This window comes from Choloepus didactylus, chromosome 18 (assembly GCF_015220235.1).
Source record: "Choloepus didactylus isolate mChoDid1 chromosome 18, mChoDid1.pri, whole genome shotgun sequence".
In the NCBI taxonomy this organism is placed as follows: domain Eukaryota; kingdom Metazoa; phylum Chordata; class Mammalia; order Pilosa; family Megalonychidae; genus Choloepus; species Choloepus didactylus.
Window position 1 is genome coordinate 67,270,990 of NC_051324.1, and position 25,137 is coordinate 67,296,126.

At 47.1% G+C, this 25,137-nt stretch overlaps 1 protein-coding gene across 15 annotated transcripts in view; it reads right to left on the minus strand.

The window, feature by feature from the left end:
* Positions 1 to 25,137, minus strand: part of SLC39A11 (solute carrier family 39 member 11) — a 519,734-nt gene that overhangs the window by 262,306 nt on the left and 232,291 nt on the right. The gene's annotated exons all lie outside the window — the stretch shown is intronic.

Genomic DNA, 25,137 nt, shown 5'->3' on the forward strand with positions numbered 1-25,137 from the left:
GGAAACAAATACAGATGGTGTTGGAAAAACAAAAACCTGGGAAAGCATAGAAGCTTCTCTAATGATCATGCCTGATCTTCAATCCTTCACATTCTGGATGATTTCGGTTGAAACCAAGAAGAATGGCCATTTGTGGCCATGCCATGCCACGTCACAGCTGCTCATGGGCTAGCAGGAGGGCTGGGAGCTGCTGCTGTCTGCTGCTGACCACAAGCTTTTGACTTCTCATACTCGAGCTTCAGTCACTGTTATACCCTTCTGGAGAAGACCTCAGCCGCTCAGCCAGCATGTTACGGAGATGGCTCCAGTAATCTGGAATGGGGTTAGTAAAGGAGAATCTTCCCCAGGATTCCGCTCTCCATTCCCATCTGTCACTCCAGGGAACACCAGGTGGAGGCCTAATGTGCCCGGACAAGTGCCATGCTGGGCTGCCCATGCAGAAGGGCAAAGCCTCAGCTGTACTGTGCAGCCAGGCTCCTTCGCTCCCCACCTCCCACCCTCTTCCTCTTCTAACTGCACTTATGAATAAGAATCTACCTCATCTGATTAGAAGGAATACTGCTGAGAGGAAGGATTAAAAAGTGGCTAGGGCAGGGCCCAGGTGGCCTTCAGCTGTGCTGAGAGTGAGGGAACCCTGGCTTCCAGCCCCAACTCGCCAACATTTTTCATATCTCTTTCCACCTATGGGCCTGAAATTCCCCCTGGAAAATCAAGATGATTTGAGTTTGTTAAATAAAGGAGTGTGTTGACCTATTATGTATCTTCAGAAAAATCAGTTCATCTAAAGGTTCTGGTCTGCTCAAAGCTCTTTATAAAAGGCATCTAAAAGGCACTGCAGACACCCAAGGTGTCCTGTCCACCGTGCACATCTTCGGAGCAAGGCCACAGTACCGGCCGCCAAACATGTCCTCGGGAAACACTTCCCAGATCGGTGGTGCAGGTGCAAATGAGCGTCTCTATGGACAGATCATCCCAGGCCAGCCCAAATTCCACGTCATCCCGGTCCTCTTTTCTCTTGGGTGGACTTCTCATAACCTGCCCCGAGCACTTCTCATAACCTGCCCCGAGCAGACACTGGTCTCAGCTACTCTGCAATCCCACTTTCCAAGAAAGGTACTTCTTATACCTCAGCCTGTCACCTGTCTTGGCAAACGAGAGGCACCATTTCCTTGTTGTTCAACCTTACATCGTGGCCTCCATTCTGACCCCTGCAACTACCGCCCTTTGCATTAAGAGTGAGAATGTCTCAATAATTCAGGCTTGTCTTAAGTTCACAACTGGATAGAGTAGACCAGAAAGGCCAGAATCAGGAGCCTGGCTGGAAGCAGCCTAAAAGTCCCTCTAAATTCCATGGGAAGAAGATGAGCTCTAAAGAGGTCAGTGATGGCAAGGGAAAGCAGGAGGGAACTTGCCAAGGGCAGGTATCAAGAACCCCAACTAGGAGTCAGAAGGAGAAGATGAGTGTATCAGTCTCAGATCTGGGCCACAAATGGCCAGGAAGCCAGGCCAAGGTTCTTCAAAAGTCAGGATTAAGGCGTTATAGGCAAGAATGGCACCTGCGCCTTTGCAGCAGGGTCTCTTTCTTCACTTGCTTCCTACCCTAAACCAGAGCCGGGATCAGGGCTCAGGTAGATCTGAGCTCATAGCAGGAAAAAGCGGACAGCCGCTAGAGCAGAGGGCAGGGGTGGTGGGATGCCAAGCAATTCCCGACTCCGCACCCAGTGGGCCACCCACAGGCAATGCAGCTGGCCTGCTGTGCTTCAAGAGAGAGTCACCGAATCCCACAGACTCCAGTGGGTGACAGAAGGCAACTCATCTGAAACAGACCTTGTTTAATGAAACATGGCTTTAATGGACAACTCAGAATTATATCTACTGGCAGAGCTTCCTTAAATAAATCTCATTAAAGGCCTAAAAAACAAAATCCAGTTATGTTTCAGATACTCCTTCTCCTCTAAAGCAAACTTTACAGAGCACTGCGGTATTTCTTCTCCTCCACCTGCTTGTGTCCACCTGGAAGCCTGCACTGGGCATGTGACCGAATCCAGGACCACCTGCAAGTGCCAAATCCCTGCCAGCAAAATCCCTAAACCAATCCCTGCCCCCGAGGGACAAGGGCACCCAATCAACACACCTGCTCCTGCCTGACAAGCTGGAGCCATCAGAGACCGGGGATCCAGAAAGAAAAAAAAGGGGTGATGAAGCCCCACCATCCTGAGGGGGGAGAAGTGGGGAGGGCAAGCTGGCATTTAGGAAGTGGTGATATTTCCCGTGTTCTCATTCCGTGGGTCTCTCCTTTCGGGTTTCTCTGGTCCTGGTAGGGGTGTGGAAGCAAAACACTGCCAGAGGAGAATGAGTCAGGAAGATGGCATTAGACCTCCTTCCCACGTGGCTGGGCCGAATCCAGTGGCAACCAGCAAAGATCTCCCTGCCTCACAAACATTCTAAAGTAGCTCAGTCCTTTCTCCCCCTCCTCTGAAACAGCAAACAGGTCCAACTGCTCCCCTATCCCACCTCCTCTCAGGTGCTCCAATTATGTCCCATCAAAAGGGTCTAGACACAGCTTCCTACCACGGATGAGGGTGAAAACCCAAAATGCTCTCCTGCAGAAAGCAGCGCACGCTTGCCCCATGCCACAGCACGTGGGGCACCCACCTGGGACAATCTCAACAAGGGGAGGGGTTCTTGTGCTAAAATGGGAAGGGGGAAGATGGGAGAAGGGGACATGCTGTTCCTGGGAGTGGGAAGGTAGGGTGGGGGGAGCAGTACACGGGCCTGGTAGTGCAGGGGAACTGGAGGAAAATCGCTCCTCTACAGCTTGGCTCTCATCTGCTCCCCAAACACGGAAAGCAATACATTATGCTGTCCTTGGCAAGGCCCCAGGTAGCCCTAGCCCTTGATAACACAGGGATGGAGACATTGACTTCCAGTCCTTTCTTTCCCTCCCCAAAGGTAGCTCCTTTCTCCTGGACCTGCTACGGTGAGACCTCAGGCTGTCCTGGGGCATCCTGGGCGTGTCCTTCACGAGCTGCCTCTCTGGAACCGGGAGCTTCTGTGGCCAGCCACCCGGGCTCAGGCTTTCTCTGTCTCCTGGGATATTAACCATCCAGGCTAATAAATCCACAGGTGGAGTGGGAGGAGCCTTAGAGCCTCCTCCAGTCCCAAATGCAGACCATTTCAACAGTATTTTTCTAGAATAGAAGGCTGGGAGAATCGTCAGGGAGATCTGGGGGTAGGTAAGACCTTGGCGCCCCCTTCTGGTCACTGTGGGCGCGGCCTCCTTCCTGCACAGGGCCAGGCTCACGGCTAAAGAACACAGCTCTGACCAAGACAGCACTGGACTCCCAGGGAGGCTGCCAGGCCACCCCTGCCAAGAGCAAGAAGAGAACTGCCCAGGCCTTGCCGGGTTGGTTCTTGATGAAAGCAGATGGTCAGGGAGGGCGGGTCTTGAGGGGGAAGCTTCAAAAGGTTCTACATTTGGGGCAGGGGGCCAGGGATGGGGGTTGGGGGGTGGAGTCTTAAGTTTCCTGGGACTGCTGTAACAGACTGGGTAGCTCAAAACAACAGAAAGCCATTGTCTCACTCTTCTAGAGGCCAGATATCTGAAACCAAGGTCTTGGCAGGGCCAGGCTCCCTCTGAAGTTTCTAGGGAAGAATCTGTTCCGTGCCCCTTTCCTGGCTTCCAGGGACCCCAGGCAGCTGTGGCTTGTGGCAGCTTAACTCCAGTCTCTGCCTCTACCTTCACAGGGCCATCCTCTCTCTCCTGTCTGTCTGTCTCTTCTCCTCTTTTTATAAGGAATCAATCATGGTTATTCAAGGGCTCACCTGCTCCAGTATGGCCTCATCTTAACTAAGCCCACCTGCAAGCACCTTTTTTCCAAATAAGACCACACTGAGGTTCTGGGGGTGAGGACTTCAATATGTTTTGGGGGACATAATTCAAACCCGTAACAGTGGGGATGAGAGTCACAGTCAGTTAAGAGACAGGGTGTCCTGGGGATGACACCAGTCATACCAGAAGACAGAGGGCCCCCAGGATGGGATTCAGAATGTGGGTGAGAGCTGTACCCCAAGTTCTCAAGGGGTAAGTTCCACTTTGATGGGCCCAGGAGACGTTTAGCTGCCACACGCTGACCCATGACCACTTCTCCCCAGGCAAGAGAGGATGCTGGCCACAGAAGGTCCCAGCTGGACACGAGGAAAGAGAATGTTCTCATCTTCTCCCAGGCACTGGTCAGGTCACCTAACAGGATGTAAAGATTAACCATGAAGCACCCACATATAGCTGAAAAGGGGTGTCGCAAACCCATACCTCTAAAACCACTGAACCTAATCCCAGAGAATCGGTTCCTTAGAGCAGGGCTCGTCAAAGAGCCTTCTGGAAGACTCTAGTCCTGTGAACTGCTCCTCCAGAAAAGGGTTCAAAGGTCAAGCCAGAAGTGAGAGATGCTAGCCTGAGGAGAGGGTCAGTGCTCATGAGCACATTAACCTCCAAGAGGAGAGGTCCTGGCACCCATTTAACTTGAATTACATTTTTCAAGCTCATTGGACCACGGATGCTTAGTATCCAACAGAAAGGAATGCATGGAACACACTCTGGAGGATGACTTGGAAAATGATAAAGGATAAAAATGATAAGGGGGTTGCTTGTCCAGGGGCTATTAAGATAGGCTTCAGGGGCTCAGCAACTGTCCAAAATCTTAAGTTAAAAAAAATATATATATATATTTGCACTTTTTTTTTTTTTTAATGGAGAGGATCCACCGCTTCCATCAGATTCCCAAAGGGGTCTGTATCTGTAAAGGTTGAAGAATCACTGATCTGTGCCAATTTCTTCCCTCCCAAAGCAGGAAACTGAGGCTCAAGAGCTCATTTGCTCAAGTTTCTCTAGCGCATATTTGCTGTATTCTTTGTACCACCATGTCACTAGCCACGGCACCACACTCCCCACGGTATCTTTTTAAACTTTTACTCACAATCAATACATACCTTTTTCTCCTTGTTTAATAGATAAAAACCTTTATAAATAGGTCTTCCCACCCACACACAAAATAAAATAGTATGGCCACCACCACCACACAGATCTGGAAACTAACTGACCATTAATACTTCACACTGAAACACTGTGTTTTTAAACGTCTTGTGCTCTCCCTCCCGTGCACCTCTGTCCTGGCGGCTTCCTCTGTAGGATGGCCTCCCCCTCCCTCCCTCCTCCTTCCCCTCCAGCCTTTCCCAGGCTGCCTGAAGATTCCTACTGTTTCTGTACAGGCCATCAGTGATCCTGACTCCTATGGAGACCTCTTACCACATCAAGCGGATCTGTGCCCCCTCTCCCCCATGCTGTGTTCCCCAGGACTTGGTTTATAGCTCTGCGGAAGAACTGATCTTGTTGTACTAGGTATTTCCAGAATAGTCACTGAGTAAACCACAGAGTGGCCTTTGGGTCCTCTCACTCCTCCCAGACTCATTCATTCACGGAACAAATATTCACCAAGGGTCTATTACGTGTCCAAGGCACGAGGAACACGGCATCGAGAAAAGGTAGACAGAGAAGGCCTTGAGTTCAGGGAACTTACATTCTAACAGGGGAGGTGGCAAAACATCAGTAAATAAACAAACAAGATAAAGTCAGAGAGGGACAAGTGTTGAGAAACAAAGTGACCAGTACGGTGCAGAGAGATGGGGTGTGACACGTGAACTAAAGTGAGAAGGACAATGAGGAGCCAGCCATGGGAAAAGCAGAGGGCCAGGCATTCTAGGCAGGGGGCATGGTGCGTGCAAAGGCCCCGAGGCAGGAACGAGCTCGATGTGTCAGGAGAATAGAAAGGTAGCCAACATGACTGGAGCAAAGCGGGTAGAGAGGAAAGAGTGTGAGCTGAAGCCAGAAAGGTAGCTCAGGACCAAAGCATGCAGGGGACAAGGAGCTCGGCCCTGAGGAGACGGCATGCATTACTGGGGCCACATAAAGGGCCCTGCAGATCCCACACACTTTGTCAAAGCTGTCACCTGCCCACTTGGAGTGCAGCGTAGGTGGGGAAGGTTTGGGGGCCTTGAGTACATTGTGATAAAACTAGACTTCAAGTTCCTGTTGACTAATGCCATACAGGTATGTGTCAGATCAGCCCCCACAGGCCAACTTTAAAAATCTCAACACCTTTTGACAAGGTCGTAGTGACCATCAATTCTGCACCAAGCACAGAGCTAATAAAAGGATTCCCGTCCTGGAGCCCGGAGTATAGAAAAGAGCCCGACACACAACACCCAAGATGTGAGGTGCCAACTGCTTCCATAGGGGTCCCCATGGGAGCTGCAGGAGATGGAGGGGCAAGCCCACACCTCTGCCTGGGGACAGTGGAGGGAGGGTTCACTGAGAAAACGATGTGTGGAAAGGAGCCTCCAAGTGAAGAGGCAAGGAATGGCTTGTCAGAGACTTGGAGGACACAGGGCATGACACGCCCAGAGACTGGCAAAGAGTTCAGTGAGGCAGGAGCTCCAGGAACACAGCAAAGTGGAGGAAGCCCGGGCCATGGGCCAGCTTGCAACAGCCTCCCCCTCCAGGCTGAGGACTGAGACTTTATCCTGGAGACAGTGGGGACCTGGCGACCCATTCTAAGCAAGGGAGTGACCAAGTGGAGAGGCGAGACTGTGGGTAGGAAAATAAGGAGTCTATGAAAACAACCCAGGCCTGACCTGAGGAAATAGAGCAGGAGCTGGGAAGGGAGGGGTGGCCTTGAGGGGGTTCTAAGGAGGAAAACTGACAGGACTGGGTGACTCCTTGGTGGAGGGTGCAAAGCAGTCAAGGATGACTTCGGAATTCTGGCTTGGGTAACAGAGTGTCTTCATTTATCAACAGACGGAACCCAGGAAGGACAGATTTGGACAGTGGAAAATAAATTTAATTTTGAATAAGTTGAGTTTGGTGATATGTCACTTCAGACATTTCTAACAGGCAGTTGAAAATATAGGGTTGGTGCTCAAGAAGCAGTTCTAAGCTGCTTATTAGGATTTGGGATTCATGGGCACATGGTGGTGGTCACCAGTGCTTCAGACATGCAAATTACTCAGGGAGCCTGTGAGAAGAGGTAAAAGCAGAGGAGAAGTAGGAACTTTGGAGACAGCCAGACCTTGGTTTATCCTCTGGCTTTTCCAACTAATAAATGAGCAATTGAGCAAGTAAGCCTGTGTGATCCCCAAGTTCCTCATCAGTGAAACCAGTGCAATCCTCTAATACACACTTTGTGGGAGTTTGCAAGTTTGCAGGTGACACGATGCCTGTGGAGTGCCCAGCATGGTCCCCAGCCAGCAGAAGGCACTGAAACAGTGGTCCCTCGTAGGAGCAAGGAAAGAGAGCATCACCCAAGTCACAGCAGAAAGTGGTTATCGATATTACCACCTGGAGCACAGAGAAGCCAAGCAGAGGAGAGCCCAGTAAACGTGCCAGGACAGGCTCCTCAACTGCAGCAGCTTCAGCAGACAGTTGGAGGAGAGAATGCTGGGCAAGAAGCAGCACCCAGAGCAGAGTTGACCTTGGTCTTGCCCCTGCCAAGGGCACCTGACATGGAGAAGGAGCAGTAAAAACATTCTGATATTTTCAGCTCTCTAAAAAGTCCCCCAAGTGCCAATATTTCCTTAGCCCACATTACATACTGGATGTCATCTGTACAGACCCGATGTAGTGGGTTAAATAGCTTCCTCCCACGATTCATGTGCACCTGGAACTTCAGAATGTCACCATATTTGGAAAAAGGGTCTTTGCAGATGTAACTAAAGTAGGATTGAGATGAGCTCCTGCTGGATCAGGATGGGCCCTAACGCCAAGGACAGTGTCCTTATAAGTGGCAGAAAAGGACACGCAGACACAGAGGAAAAGCCATGAGCAGATGGAGGCAGGGATTGGAGTGATGCATCCACAAGCCAAGGAAAACCCAGGACTGCCAGGAGCCACTGGAAGCCAGGAGAGAGGCACGGAACAGATTCTCCTCAGAGTCTCCAGAAAGGAACCAGCCTTGCCCACACCTTGATTTCAAAAATGTGGGCCTCCTGAGAACGAATGTCTGGTGTTCTGAGCCACTCAGTTTTGGTAGCCCTAGGAAACTAAAACACTAGAAAAAGTTAGTTATAAGAGGGCAGCAGCAAGAGAGAAAATATAGGAAAAAAAAATGTTTAATGGAAAGTCTTGAGCATCTCTGTAAGCTGAATGAAAGCAGTCGATGCAGAGGATGCTGTGGCAGACGTAACAAAGAAGAAAAAACAAACCCAAAAGACTGTTGAGGGCCAGCTCCCCTGGAGAGATGGGGACAGAGAGCAGGTGCCCAGCTGGAGAAATTAATCCTGGAGAAGGGGAAAGGGCCTGACTCCCCGGAGGAAAGGAGTAAAGGAACAGCGCAAAGTCAAGACACATTGTTTGGCAAGGGGGCAGGGAGCTGACGGAGCTCCTCCAGGAGGCTCAATTTTGTCGGTGACATCATCTGTTGAGAATGAAAAGGCTAAAAGGCAGGGATGAGGTAGGGGCGTAGGGAGAGAGGTAAAGTTTTGGACTAATCTCCATGGGAAACAAACAAGGGAGCACATCTGGTGTGACTTAAAGGTTCCCGAACCTTCGCCCAGCGCCCGTGCACAGTGGGAGAGCGCAGTTGTCGTGGGGTGGGCTTGTGTGCTGTCCCCCAGCGGCCAGGGCATTTCCTGTGTGGGAGGAGCAGGGGGCCCGGGAGAAAAAGCTCAGTCTGCATGCAGCAGACTAATTTTCTGTGCCATAGTCTTCAAATGTCTCCGGTTTCGATCGACAAGGGAGATTTTTAAATGTCAGAAAGTCTGAATGGCAGCACTGGAAAGTTAAAATATGCAGTCAGAAAAAAAAAAAAAATCCATATGGTGAAAGTTTGAGTCTCTGAGCCCTTTGTTCCTGCTGTTTTTTGCTTTTTAATTCAGCTTTGTTTTTGCCATTTAAGCCATTGTACTGGTTTTTTATTGGCACAGTTGGCTTAGGTTTTTGTTTTTGTTTTTGTTGTAATGAGGGAAAATGGATTTTCTTTTTATCTGTGGGTGTTTTGCTGTCCCGAGCTGATCCTCCCCATGGTCATGTTGCACCCAGCCTGAGAGCAGTGGACTTCATGTTAGCACCTTGACAGCGGGGCCTGTCCTGCAACAAGCCATATGCCAAAGGCGCAGATGTCCCAGCCAGGAGCTCGCAGCCAGGGGGCTACTGTATTCACCCCTTTGTGACTGATTTAACTGAAATGTCTCCGAATCCATTAAAAAAAAAAAAAAGAGTCTGCTAAGTAGACATTTTCAAGAAATCTTCACTTTCCCTTTGTGTAAATATAAACCAGCTACCTACACCCACTCGACCATATGCCAAATTCTAGCACCGTCTACTTAAATGTGCATCTGGTCCTCCTCTGCAATCTTGCATGCACACAGGAGGTGTGGCCTTGTGCTTTTCCAGAGGGGCCCATGGTGGAAGTCATGCTGTCTTTTGGAACAATGGGAAGAGCTCTGCTCATTCAGTGAACAAGCGCGGCAGCTATTAATCTCATTGGAATGCTCCCTTAATCCCAACACTACATTCAATCTCCAAGACATGACATGCTGCACAGTTGCACTTACAGCAGTGAAATGCGTATACATGCACACTCACACATACACACATATGTGTACACACATGCCCATGTACACAAATGCACACATATGCACACCAACACCTTATAATAAGAGGGGGGAAAAGGCCTCAAACATTTGATCACCTTAAGCATAAATATACCAACTGCCACCCCTCCAAGAAGTCAACTTTTCTGATTTTCACTTCGAGCCACCAGGCCCACATCCTCCCCTTCTCTATTTCATGCACCCTCCTGTCTCTAGGCCTTGGGTAGGAATCCAACAGTCAGAATTGGACCGGGGTCAAGTTCAAGAGACACAACTCCAGCCATTCCCTGGCCACTAAAGCTTTCTTCCTGGTCAGTGTGCCTAGCTGCTTTCTACCACCAAGAGCTCCCCAGCAGGCTTCCCCGCCCCTCCTGCGCCTCAGTTCATGGCCAGCCCACCCGATCAAATTATCAAGCAGGCCCCACACTGCTGAACCCCACCAGCAGACACAGCCTAAGCTCAAGGTAGGAACATACCCACACTCCACATACATAGGGAGACTTTAATTAATACTGTGATAGAACAGATACACCTTATTCGAACATTTTACAAGTTTAAAGAGGGGTATTAGGAAGTTGGAAAGGGGAGAGAAAGGTAGGGGATGAGTGTAAATGTCATTATTTGCCAGGGGCTGCCCTCTCTAACCACAGTGGCCAAATAGGAAGAGGTCCATCCCTTGGGAAAAGGACACCTGAAGGGGAAGGCGTTCCATGCCCCCACTGTGATGCCTCAGCCCCACATGACAAAGTGAAGCTGCTGGGAAGAGTCTGGCAAGTCCTTATGTCTCCCACAATCCACCAATTAAAGATGCAGATTTAGCATACTCTCTTCCCAGCTAGGACCCCAAATCATTCTGCTTTACCAGCATTTACTAAGCATCTCTTGGGCACCAAGCACAGAGTCCAGGAAGGCTGGAGCCCTGCTCTCTGGAATTTAGCTTATCATGAAATGCTTCCACCTACCATGTGTTGGAAGGAAAACACTGAGCTGGGGAAAACAGCTGGAGGGAAGAAGGGAGATGTGTTTGGGGAGCACACTGAGTCTGAAGGCCTCAGTCTGAGGGTCTCATTGTGAAGCGGTGTGGACACCCAGAGGGCAGTTTAGGGGACACCGGGAAGCCTGGAAATGGTGAGAGTTGGTTAGAAACAGGGAGGCGGGAGCACCCCAAAATACAATTTAAGCTTGCCTTGCAATTTTGCCAGTTCCTGGGTGGCATGTGGACATCACTGAAATCCATCCCCTGCTCTTTACTGGGCTGGGTACAAAATAAGAGTGCGATCAAGATTACCAAGAGAGGAACTTATGCAAGTGGGCATTTTCTCAAGCAGAGATTCTTAAGCCAGTCACTCTCCTTACCCATCTCCTCGGTGACCAGCCACCCCCTACCCTGGGAAGGACTTGATGAGGAGAAGGTATTAGGGCCCACAGGGGGCCAGGAACAGAATAAAACCAGCAGGATCCACAAACCTGACCTGGTCAGCCCCATCACCTGTGATGGTCAATTTCACGTGTCAATTGGCTAAGTTATAGTGTCCAGTTGTTTGGTTAAACTCTGGGCTACTTGTTACAGGGAAGATATTTGCTAGATGGGATTTGCATCTAAAAGCAGTTGATTGCATCTGCAATCAACAAAGGAGATCCTCCTCAGCAAGATGTGTAATCTCCTCATCCAGTCAACTGGAGGTCTTACAAGCCAGACCTGAAGATTTCGAAGGTCAGAAAAAGACTATCTACCTCAACTTCAAGACTGCCTCTTGCTGCCAGAATTCCTGGTCAGCAAGCTGCACCTGGGGAATCTGGACTAAGGATTATAATTGTGATCTTATTTCCAAATAGAATCTTCAAAGACGTGATTAGTTAAGAAGAGGCTCTGACTAAATGTTTTATAAATTGAGATTTCTCTGTCCAATGAACATTGCCAGAACCATCTGAGACAGAAGTCAGTGGCAATGCTCAACAGGGAGATGGGAACATGTTCTCCTTGCTGCGGTCTATCCTGAACACAGCAGCCAAGGAGGCCTTGTAAAACTCCAGGCAGATCACATTCAGAACCCTCCAGTGGCTTCTTGGCTCCCTCGTGAAAAAGCCCAAGTCTTGTTATGACTTTAGGCTTTAGTTGCTTTAACGCCTCCCATCTCCTACTACTCTCTGCTTAGGCCACATCTCTGTCTTGGCTGTTCTTTAAATCTGCCAGGTGTGCCCCCCACTCAAGGCACCTACACCTTCTGTGTCTTCTCCCTGTGTTTCTGACCATGCCATCTACATTTATGACATCCCCACCCCCTGCACATGCACGCACACACACACACACACACACACATACACACACACACACACTTCCTTATCCTCTCACCTGCCTTGTCTCTTTCTCCTTAGCTATTATTACCAGCTAACATATTACATATTTTGCTTATTTAGAATTTATGATCATCTCCACTAGAAGGTCTGCTCTGTAAGGGCAGGGACTTTTGTCCATTGTTTTTGTTGTTGGGCTTGTTTGTTCCTTGGTTGGTTCCTTGGTTTGGGTTACTTTTGTATCCCCCAGTGCCTAAAACATACAAAGGCACAATAGAAATTTGTCAATTGCATGAAATGAATGCAAAAGTCAGGAAGCCACCCAAGTATACTGCTCCCCGCTTTCCTTACCTAAACTAGCAGACTATACAATTGCACTTGGTGACAACTTGTTGCTCATGCTGGACTCAGGGGTAGGCTTTGGACAGGCTGCCACTGAAGGCTCAAGTTCTTCCTTGATGATACTAAAGACAGCGAGGGCAAGGAAAGGTGAATGAAACTAGTAAATTGAATGACTGTTACAAGGAAGACTAGTACATTTCATAAAAAACGGAAAAAATAAGACGCAGTGAGCAAACTATGGTGGCGAAGAGGAAAACGAAAAGCTAAAAGAAAAAAAAAAAAAAAGCATGAGATCCCTGCCTTCTCCCAAGGGATGGTCTGGGGAAGGGCCCTAGGACAGTCCATGAATGCCCTGAAGTCATACGCAGAATTGTGTGGATATATGCATATTTCTGGGTAAATGTCCATAGCTTTCATCAGCTTCCCCAAATCGCCCTAGACCAAAACAAAAAATTACAGAAATGCTAACTTATGCAAGAATGCTGACTACAATTCTTAGTTGCATTCAACAGCCATCAAAGTGTCTGTTACAATATTTCATCATATCTTAAGACACCGAAAATTCTAAGACAGGCCCTTAGTTTATGTACCATATCAATTCCACTAGGATGTACCATCAGTTTTAAGACAAACCCTAATTTCAGAAATGTTAAAATATAAAAAGTTTGAGTCTTAGAATCCATACATTTTCCCTGATTCCCACAACCCAGTGAGATAGATATTATTATTCTTATTTTACAGGTAAGGGCACAGCCAGGATTCTAGCAGGAATTTGAACCTAGGTCTGTCTGCAAGACTTCCATGTCACCATACCACCTCCCAACAAAGATATAGCGCCTGCCTCTATGGGCTTTATAATCAAGCGTAGGACAGGGGCCTCTAAACAACTGACTGTACTGTGAGACTCAGAAAAGTTATTAGAAGTGGTTATCATATAATCACAGACGTGCCCAGCTTGTATCTGAAGCAATGGCTCAAACAAACTTCCCAACGCCCAGGGGAGGGTTTCACATTTATTTTTCTAAGGAGCATATGTTCTTCCATCAACCTAATAATCCTCACTCAGTAAACACTTCCACAGGCAACTGCTGAGGTGGAATTTAATGATCCAGATCAGATGGTGTCTTGAATTGATAGAGGGATTCAGGAACAAAAGGTGCATGACCCCTCGTCAATCTTAAACATACCCTATTATCAAAGAATTAACAAAAGAAAGCCTGTGACAGTTGGGGAGGTGTGGGTGCAGAAGGACATGTATGTGCACACGGTGGATGGGGAAGAAAGAGAAGTTTCGAAAAAACAAGCAAACAAAACATTCATTTCACTGGATAGCCTTATACATGGGAAATGTTGCTACTCACCTGAGGGGATTTTTAAGGAGCTCAACAAGTAAAACCACCACCAGGAATTAACCTGAAAGCCGTCTCTCTAGGACAGCACTAAACCACCCTCTCCCAAATTTTGTTAAGTTTGGTGGTTTTAATTTAAATACAGACATCTTTATCTTTAGCTCTGGGAGCATCATCCAGCTTTTCTTATCATTTTATATCTATGTAGAAGAATGTAAATTTTTTTTTCATTATTATTCAGTCTTTCCTTTTGCTATAAGAGAATTATCCATCCCTGTTCAATCCATGTGATTTGTGGGACTGGAGAATATGTGATTTGCTCAGGTCAATGGAAGCTGAGTGGATGTGAAGTACATCATATCAAGCAATAGCTTTAAGAGATAGCATGAGCTTCTGCCAACTGGCTTACTCTTATGCCTCAAGAACAGGTATGGCCAAAATGGGGCTGCTCCTTCAGCCTGGGACTCAGAATAGAATTCATGTGGAGCTGAACCATAGCCATACATATACATGTACTTCAGCCCACATATACCATAAACAAGAAATAAACCTGCATTGGTTTAAGCCACTGAGATTTGGGGGTTGTATGCTGCTGTAGTAAAGCTGACTAACACAAAAATTAGTGCCAGAAGTGGGGTTCAATGTAACAACAACAAAAATACCCTAAAATACAAGGCATTAGATTTGGGGCTGGGCAGGTAAAAATGAGAAAAAAAGTCCTTAGAGGAGAGAAAATGGTGGTCCCTGTTATAGAGTCACAATGCATTTGTTAAAACTGTCCCCTGTCATAACTGGAAGGGCAAAGAGTGCATCTAATAATGAATGTGTGGCTTTAGGTGAAAGGTTAAAAATCAGAACATTACTAGTGTGACTTGGTTATTAATAGCTGCATTTAACAAAGTACTACAAGAAAGAGACAAGCTCAGAAAATAATTAGTCTTCCAGTAGAGTTCATAGGGAAAAAAGAAAATCCAGAAATTTTAGAATTTAAAAAGTTGGAAGATGCAATTGTTTTCCAACCCCTATGGGTAAGAAAAAAAATTGGAAAATGCTCAGAACACAGACCAAACCAAAGTCATGGCTGTTAAGCCTTTTTCTAAGATCTCTAAATGGATTAAGATGCCCCCACTCCACCCCTGGTAAATCCTTTTAGTTGGATAAAAATGGGCTCCAGTGATTAATGGAATAGTCTCACAGAAGCCTGATAAGCTCAAAGTGCCTGTAATTAAATCTAGAGAGGGAGGCACTATCTCCAAAAGAATTATCTCAAAAAGAATTGTGGATGTGGCTACTGGCCCAGGGAGTAACTGAAATCAAAACGGGGAAAAAAAAACCTGATACATTTTAGAGTGAGTTGTATCACCATAAGAGATGCCCACCAGGAGTGAAAGCAAGTGCAGCAGCCAGAAACGTAATACGATTTTGGGGTGCCAACCTTGTAAAAGCAGGAAGCTGGCTGAGCAAGCTGCTCCACCCCCAAGGAAGGTACATGCTCTATGCCTTTTCGCATGTGGCTAAAGAGGATGAAACAAAAAGGAAGGACTTCTCTGAGTATAAAGCTAAGAGCCCTGGAGAAGAGTGGACTTGAGAACTTTCTCCAGGATGCAGAAACAGGGGCCCAGTCAAGGGACAGTCCCCATCCCCAGAGAAGGCAGCCTGCACATTTGCCCAATGGGATTTCAGAACTGGTACGTAGCAGAGGCAGCTGTCTGGCTATCATCCTTCCTCTCTCCAAATGGAAGGGTTTAATGGGATTATCCTATTCCTGTTCCACCACATTGGACACATGGGAGCACGTAATTTGTTTTAGTTCATAGAGGTAAGTCCAGGCCAAAAGGAGCTAAATCCATACCTGATAAAGAGCCTGAGATCCTGGACTTCAAACCTGATTCCATGATTAGATAAGGATTTTGAGGTACCTTAAGAAATGAATTTATTTTGTGGATTAAAGGAAGGAAAGCAATTATTTGTGACCAAGAGAAAAGACTGTGACAGACTATTATATTCACAATCATTTGTGCCTCCCTTTCCTATAAAGGATCTTTACCTCCCCGCCTGGACTTGTAGAACCACCCTATAAGCCAAGTATGTATCTGTGCCGGTTTGAATGCATTTTGTCCCCCAAACGCCATTATCTTTGATGTAGTCTTGTGGGACAGACTTTTGGTGCTGATTAGATTTGCTTGGAATGTGCCCCACCCAGCTGTGGGTGATGACTGATGAGATACTCCCATGGAGGCGTGGCCCTGCCCATTCAGGGTGGGCCTTGATCAGGGGAGCCATATAAACGTGCTGACTCAAAGAGACTGAATGGAGTGCAGCTGTGAGTGACATTTTGAAGAGGAGCAAGCTTGCTAGAGAGGAACGTCCTGGGAGAAAGCCATTGTGAAACCAGAACTTTGGAGCAGACGCCAGCCACGTGCCTTCCCAGCTAACAGGTTTTCCGGATGCCATTGGCCATCCTCCAGTGAAGGTACCCGATTACTGATGTGTTACCTTGGACACTTTATGGCCTTAAGACTGTAACTGTGTAGCCAAAAAAAACCCCTTTTTATAAAAGCCAATCCATCTCTGGTGTTTTGCATTCTGCAGCATTTGCAAACTAGAACAGATTTTGGTACCAGAGAAGTAGGGTGCTTTTGCTGCTGAGTTTGCAAATACCAAACATGTTGGAATGGCTTTTTAAATGGATAATGGGGAGTTTCTGGAAGAGTTGTGAGGAGCTTGATAGAAAAGGCCAAAACTGCTTTAAAGAGACTGTTTGTGGAAATATGGACTCTAAAGATACTTCTGACGAGGCCTTGAACAGAGATGATCAATGTGTTGCTGCAAACTGGAAGAAAGGCGATCCTTGTTTTAAAGTGGCACAGAATTTGGCAAAATTGATTCCTGGTGTCAGATGGAAGGAAGAATTTGAAAGTGACAACCTGGAATACTTAGCTGAGGAGATCTCCAGACTACGTGTGGAGGACATACCCTGGCTTCTCCTTGCAGCTTATAGTAAAATGCGAGTGGAAAGAGATAAACTTTGAACTGAATTCTTGGGTTCAAAGAAACCAGAAGCTGATGGCTTGGAAAATTACGAGCTTCCAGGGGGTGGAATCCCAGAAGCTACAGCCCAATATGAGGATGTAACCAAACATGGAACCCAGCCGCCATTTCAGTACAACCCAAGATTGGAAAAGGAGTTAAGCAGAAAGGATTTGTGGAACGTCCTATTGTCTGATGGCTTTGACCCCTGCGTGCTTCATGCAAAGCCAACAGAATTTTTGCGAGGTCTTTATAGACGGAGCCATTGCCAGTCTGGGCTGGAGGAGACAGAAAAGGAAAAAATTAAAGGAAAAATCTCTTCAAAGACAGAGCCATGGAGGTTGAGGTCTGGAGTCAAGAGGTCTCAGGCTGGGAGAGCGGAGCAGCCCACATGCATGGAAAGGGTGAGTTTGCCCTGGAGGTCGAGGGCAGGCTTTCCGCCTCGATGCTCTGGAAGAGTTTTGCCACCTCAGGTCCGAAAGAGGGTGTAGCACATTCCCAGGGAATTGGGGAGAGCCTGGCTGCCACCCCACTGTTCTGAAGGGGTTGAGCGTGTGCCCCGGAGATGGAAGGGAATCCGGGAGCTGCCCAGATGTTTGAGGAGGGTGGGGCTGAGAAGGTGGTCTTCCCAATGTTGTTGCTGTCGTCATTGTTAAAATGATGCCCAACTATGAAGAAATAAAATTGCTTTTGTTTTTATAATGTGGATTGTAAATCAGCTCTGAGAAGCATTCCAAAAAGTCTTTTGAACAATAGTGTCATCTCACGTTGAACACTTCCAAGGAGCCCAAACTCAATTGCTCAGATGAGTTCTGCAGGGTTTGTCCACATATCAGTTTTATTACTTTGTAATCAGTTGTTATTTTTGACCCAAAAGGGATCACCAAGAATGCAAAAAGAGCTCAGGGACAACTTGAGGTCCCTCGTGGCTCATTTTGCTCCTGGCCCAGCTCCCCAGGGGACAATTGGGGACCAGGCTGGGTAAAAAGCATCCTAAAAGTCTTCTTTGGTAACAAATTGATGCCCCATGTAAACTACCTTGAGCTGGTGGAAGAAGGAGGCCATTTTTCCTGATTTGAACAGCACCAAACACAGAGCCAGGGAGTGAAACGCTTCATGCAGATGAAGGTAACTTACATCCCAGCCCTGGATTTGAACTGGTGTTCACCAAAGCATTTCTATCCTATCACCAGCTTTTAAGAACATGCATTTCAACACATATTCTAAAAAGTCTCTTACTGATATTTAACTGAATGGAAGGCAATTCCATGAGTTTCAGAAACACTGTTTCAGTTAAAACAAAACAAAAAACAAAACAAAATAAAAACAAAACAAAAAACCTGGTAATGTTAAGGCTTACCCTTATGTATACAGACTGCATATTTCAAAAGTGAGTATTCACTGCAAAAAACAGCAGGAGCTCCAGCTCCACATTTCTGCCACATTTCCTGCCCATAAGCATGTTATTGTTGTATGCTTCCAGTGCACAATGACCCTTCATTTTCACATCAGATTTCAGAGAAAAAGTGCATTGGGCCCAGACAGTCGTGAAATCACTGGGCAATTTCATCTCTTATCAGCAATGACATTCATTTCCTTTGGGAAGGAATGATGTCAACATGCACAGTCCCACGTGTGCACACGCTTAGGAGCTTACCTCCCTGCACACATGGGGAATGCCAATGAAAAGAGAGCCCTTGCAATATCATCCTGAGCATATAGCACAGTCCAAAAAGCATGGGTTATTAAAGGACCCTGATTCTCAGTAAGGTCAAATTTGATGTGCTCAAATAACACTCACTGGTCCAGAACAAGTGATAAAATTCCTGCAAAGAAGAGGATTCCAGGCCTAGTGATTGGATCCTTTTGTAGACAACCGAAACTACCCTCTGGAAACTAAAAAATAAATCAAACATCTGGATCATGGTAGGACTATTTATAATTACTGGGTAATTATTTGCTTTAGGCATCTATCTCTCCCACAGCTCTTTGAAGGTAGGGGCCAGGTTTTAGTTATAACTGATCAGACTCAGTCGAGCAGAGTGTTGGCTCAACGAAGTAAGAATGAATGAACGAACTACTACTGATAATAATAAATTTAAAAAGATCACGGAAGTCTCATATGAAAGAAAAAGGTGACGCTTGGGAGCACTGGGCCTGAACCTACCTATCCTCCTCTCCCAGAATCCTGGACAGCAAATAATGAAACAGAAGGGTAAGTAGAAATTCCTCACTCAGTCCAAGCTCTTAGAATAGAATATTGTACCGGTTTGTATATATTATGTCCCCCAGAAAAAGCTATGGAACGTTTGGATTAGGTTGTTTGCATGGAAATATGCCCCACCCAACTGTAGGTGATAACTCTGATGAGATATTTCCATGGAGGCGTGGCCCCACCCATTCAGGGTGGGCCTTGATCAGTGGAGCCATATAAATGAGCTGACAGGCAGAGGGAACTCAGTGCAGCTGTGAGTGACATTTTGAGGAGGAGCTACAGCCAAAAGGGACACTTTGAAGAAAGCACAGGAGCTGCAGATGAGCGACAGTTTGAAAACAGCCATTGAAAGCAGACTCTTGCTCTGGAGAAGCTGAGAGAGGACAAATATCCCAAGTGCAACTAAGAGTGACATTTTTGAGGAACTGCAGCCTAGAGAAGAACGTCCTGGGAGAAAGCCATTTTGAAACCAGTACTTTGGAGCAGATGCCAGCCACATGCCTTCCCAGCTAACAGAGGTTTTCTGGACACCATTGCCCATCCTCCAGTGAAGGTACCCAATTGCTGATGTGTTACCTTGGACACTTTATGGCCTTAAGACTGTAACTGTGTAACCAAATAAACCCCCTTTTATAAAAGCCAATCCATCTCTGGTGTTTTGCATTCCAGCAGCATTAGCAAACCAGAACAGATAAAATTCTAAAATGTTGAATTAAGAGGTTTGGTAAGAGATGGAAAAGGAGAAGAGAAGGCAGATAAGACAGCGGGTGGGGGAAACGGAGACTGAGCATCTTGCAGCTAGGGAGTTGTGCTGTGGCTCTGAAGGACTAACGTTGAGCTTCGAGTTACCCCTCTTCCCTAACCCTGACTTTTTTTCTCCCTGTCCTGTTCTGGGCCTGTGCCAATATGGTCCCACGGCCTGAACATCTCAGCTGCACCATGCCTTTCTCACTGTCTGCATCTGAAGTGCTAGTACAAGAACAAGAAGCCTTAAAGACAGAGGCACTACCAATGAGTGGCAGGGGCTGCCCCTGGGCACCGGGCAGGAGCCCATCACCCGGGCCTCTCGGGCCCAGCAGAACCTCAGATGGGCTCTAGTCATCTCCCTCAGTCCACAGACACACTCCAAGCTCCTGCTGTGGGCCAGGTGCTGTGCAGGGCCAGTCCAGAAGCGCTCAGAAACCAAACATAAAATGTGGTGAGCCCTTGTAGATGCACTTTTCTGGGGAGAGGGCCTACAGCAATTCCCAACCAGGGACAAAGGCAGGGAGCCCCTTCCTCTGAGCAGCTCCAGCCTGCCTCCAGGCTGCAGCACTCCACGAGCGCCACCCAGGCTAGAGGCCACCCTGTTTGGTCCGGCCTCCTGGTCCCAACCTGCCCAGCCTCATCTGCTCCTTTGTGAACAGCCCTCTGGAAATGTCTGGGGCATTTTTGGTTGTCACATTGACCAGGGGTTATGACAGGCATGTGGTGGCTGGGGACCAAGATTGCTAAGCAACCTGCAAAGTACTGGACATGGCTGTACCACAACAAACTGACCTGCCCCAGAGGCCAAGAATCCAACAGTCTGTGATTTTCATCAGGTGCTCAGGTGGTCTATTTCCCCCAAAACGGTCAAGACAAATGTTCTGAGGACGACACGTCGGGGAGTCATCATGTGGGGGCCCAAATAAGGAAGGTGTGAGTAGGTATTTCAAAGCAACATGAGAAGACTTGCCACCTGGATTTTAGCCAACATTTATATTTATATTTAAAATTTTTCAAATATTTAAATTTCACATTCTGATTTTAAAGCTGAATCTCTTATTTCTTAAGGGGAGGATAAACAGGAATCAAGGCCCTTTGAGAGTCATAGCAGATAATTCCCTTCCACTCCTAACCCCTCCAGTGGTGTTCCAGGGGTCCTGGAGCCCTTGGAAACTGTGGTTTTAATTTCTGTTAAGTACCTTGTAGATTAAATTATTCTCAGCTGGTTCAAGAAAGACATAGTGCTTAGAAAACAAAACACGTCTTTGTGTTTAATGTACAGTGCTGAAAAGGCCCCTCCAGGGAAAGTTGATGTGTTTGGCTGCCTAAATGGACCCAGTGAAATGTGATGTCGATATGTCCCTGCCTTGACATATGTCATTTAAATGGGAGGTAATGGTGGGAGGAAATGGAAAGAGAAGCAAAGAAAATACAGCTTTCATAGCCATTTCCTAGAACTACTCCTGAACCAGGCTTTTAGAATACAGGGTCTGAGTCAAAATGTCCTGTTCTGCCGGTCAAGATGTGTGATCAAAATTTGCTTTGCGTGACCCTCTGCATTCACCGTTTTAAACAAGCATTTGGAGCCCCATGATTTCCCAAGAGCAGGTGAGCAGGCTAGCCAGGGGAAGCTCATTAGTTCTGGGAGAGTCTTTCAATTACATTCTGGTTGTAGCCTTTTCTGTTTCCTCACTTAGCTGTCAAACATTCCGCCAGCACATGCCCACACCACTGGGCCAATCCTGAAAACTGGCTGCGCAACAGAAGTGCTCAATCCAATCACTAGCAAAAATCAGCTGTAAGGTCCTGGTCAGATAATAGGATCCCATCAGATGCATGCACAGAATCTATCCTCATCTCTACTTTTCACAGGGTGGCAGAGGGGAGAAGGGCAGCCCAATTAGACTCATCATGTCGAGCAGTTTTGGAACGTAAGACTCTGCTAAAAAGAAAATTCATATAGCAAGTCTTCATTCCCTTGGCTGAGATAGATGCAGAAGCAGCAGCTCTAATCAAGTATGGCTTGATGAGGGGAGGGTTTAGGAACTGTCACTGAGACACTGAAAGGATGAGTTCAAGGAGGGGTTTGTTCACCCTCATCAGTCTCACGGGCATCCACTCTGTCCCTTTAGAACTTGTCACTGTCCCTTCCCCAGTGTACGGCAGCGTTCTTAATGACGGAACACTGGAACGCGTTTAATCAGCACAGCAGACTAATGAGCATTGGCTCTGCAAAGTCAACCCAAAGCAAAGGCCTGGAGGAGAACTTTGCCCAGATCTAATTTTCCAGAAAGAGGGGAGCAGCCCAAGGGTGGAATCTGCCCATGTGGATCTCCATGCACAGAGAGAAGAAAGTGCCTCCAAAGAGCTTTCCTGGTTACTGGCACCACCCGGGAACTGCTGTGCTGGGGTTGCTACGGCCCCTCTGGGTCCAGCAGAGCTAGAGAGAATTCTCCAGGGGGTGCTGCCCGTGCTGAGAGCAAGGAAGAGGCTGGGGACTGCACTGCAGCCTCCGAGAGGAAGGGTGGGAGGCAGAACTTCTAGGAGAAGAAACCAAGAGGGACACAGGCACAAAGGAGAGGCAGAGAAGAGAGAAAAGAGGCGACAATACAACTAGACAGAGGAGACACCTTTTAATCAAGTCAGGAACTGGTGGACTGCAGCAAGGAAGGGGAAAGGTTACCATGGCAACCCCTGGGCTGCTTAATCAGCCCAGGGCCTTGCAGAAAGCAGACTGTGTGTAGCTAAGTGGGCCCAGAGAGGTCACTAGCAGCCCCTGAGCATAACAGCAGCCTCTGCCCTGCTCACCTGCAGGGCCTAGGCTGAAGCTCCCAGACTGAACTCCAAGATCTCAGGCCAGAGCTCACCCTCTCTTCATCCACTGGCCCAGGTTTTAATATCACATGAGTTCCCTTCCCCGATTTCCTTTCCCTGCGGGCCAGGCAGAGGAGGCCTGGGAGCCTGGGGCTCAGGTGCTGTGTCCCTCCTCGATGGGAACACGGGGGAGGAATCTTGGAGCAGGAAGGGGTTCTCAGCAGGCTACCTGGCCTGAACGTTCATGCCGTACAGAAGCCACTCTGTAACACCCCTGACCGTTGGACACCTACTCTACTCGAATCCTTTCAAGGCAGGGAGCTCAGTCCACTGCACAGTTCAAATGCTTACCACTTCACTTTTCCTTCTCTGATCTAAGACCTTGTTCCATCTCCTGGGCAGAGGAAATGGAAGATGTGCAAAATCCAGTCTGATGCTAATAAATCACGAGCCCATATTGCCATCACCTATCCCCACCTTACTCCTCAGCTCTGTTTTAATTCCTCCCCCCAATATGCTATTATTTTCCACATCTATTTTATGGTCTATTTTCTGTAACCACACATTTGTGCTTCTTTCACTTCTTTAGACATTCATTTTTCCTGAGAAACCTCCTCTTCCAGCTTAGGAACAATCTGTCCTTGTTCAGGGTGGGCGCTCCATCCCTGAGCTGGCCCAAACCAAAAGGCTGCAGCTCGGTCTGAGCACTCTGAAAGCATCACAGACCTAGCTGTATTGAACGACTGGAGAATCCTCATCCAAACTCAAAACCGCTCTGTACTGTTAAAAGTGGGCAGCAAAATCTCTGCAGTTTGGGCCAAAAATTCCACATCCAGGCCCCCTACTTTCCTCCAGGCTCTTTAGCCATTTCCACCGTTGTCCAGACAGAATAACAACAGCTAATATTCATTGAGGGCATTCAGTGTGCCTGGCACTGTTCTAAGTGTTTTACATGTGTTAAATCAACCCATTTTCATAGCAACTGCCCATTTTCAATACAGAAACTACGGGGCGATAAAGGTTAAAGAGCTTACCCAGAACCTATGCTCTGACCCACTCCGGCAATTACCATTTCTATATTGTGACATCTTTCAGAAACTGAAATTTGCATATTTGTGGCTTTTCAAATATGCACATCTTTCATCTACTAAAAATCTACAGATCTCATCGTACTTAACAGTGAAGGGCTAAATACTTTCCCCCTAAGATCAGAACTAAGTCAAGGATGTCTGCTCCCACCATTCTTATTCAACAACATACTGTAGGTTTTAGCCAGTGCAATAAAGCAAAGAAAAGAAATAAAAGGCATATGGATTGGAAGGGAAAAATAAAACTGTTAGTGCTCACAGACATGACACAGAAAATCCCAAGGATTCTATTTAAAAAAAAATTCCTAGATTAATAAATAAGTTTAGGAAGACTGCAGGATATAAGGTTAACTCACAGAAATCAATTATATTTCTATAGACTACAATGAACAATTGAAAGTGGAAATTTAAAATACAGTGTCATTTACAATAGCACCACAAAATAAAACACTTATTTATAAAACTAACAAAATATGTACAAGATCTGTATGCAGCAAATCAAAAAACACTGATGAAGGAGCTCAAAGAAAACCTAAATAAAATGGAGAGATATACCATGTTCATGAATTGGCAGAGTCAATAGTATTAATGTATCCATTTTCCCAAAATTGATCTACATATTCAGTGCAATCCCAATCAAAATCCCATCAGACATTTTTGTAGATATTGACAAGGCGATTCTAAAATTCATACATAAAATCAAAGGAACAAGAATAGCCAAAACAGGACTCGGGCAAGATGGCAGCATAGAGAGGAGTGGAAGCTAAGTAGTCCCCCTGGAACAACTACAAAAAAACAGAAACAACTAGTAAATAATCCAGAATAACTGTGGGGGGACAAATGAGACCATCCATTCATCATACACCAACCTGAATTGGGAGGAATGCCCGAGAACACAGCATAAAATCTGTAAGTAAAACCTGCGGAACCAGGTCAGGAGACCCCCTCCCCCATAGCCCGAGCTGCAAAGCCTCATGGTGCCAGAGAGAAGCTCTCTCCCAGCAAGCGCATATAGCTCAGCTGAGCTCCAACTGGGGTTTTAATTAGCGAGTGTGAACTGCTCACTACAGGTACGCAGCCCCAAAAAACAGACAGAGGCTTTGGGTGATGACTGACCTGGGAGAGCCGGAGGGTTGCCTTGGACTGGGTCTGAAGGGGACTATCTGATTCTTTTTCGGCTCAGTGGAGAAAGCCCCAGTCATTTTCAGTTTCCAGGGCTGTGAAGCGGAGAAGGGTGGAGACAGCACAAGCAGAGAGCGAGACCATTGAAATGCTAATGACCTCCACCTGAGGGCTCTGTCTTCTCTAGGAGGAAAGGGGTGGGGCCCTTTCCATTCAGAACCAGACCCCAGAGCCTGGGGCAACACGGCCATACCTCCTCACACCAGTCAAGAATTATAGGCTAACAGGCGTCACCTGCTGGGCAGAAAAGCACAGTGACCCGAGGCATCAAAGGGTGGAGCAATTTTCTAAGACACACCAGCAGGGAAACCAGATACTGAATATTTCTTCCCTCTGGGACCTGAGCCTGTTCTGGTCTGGGAAAACCTGATTTGGATAACCAAGGAAACCATGCCTAGACAACAGAAAATTACAATCTACACTACGAAAA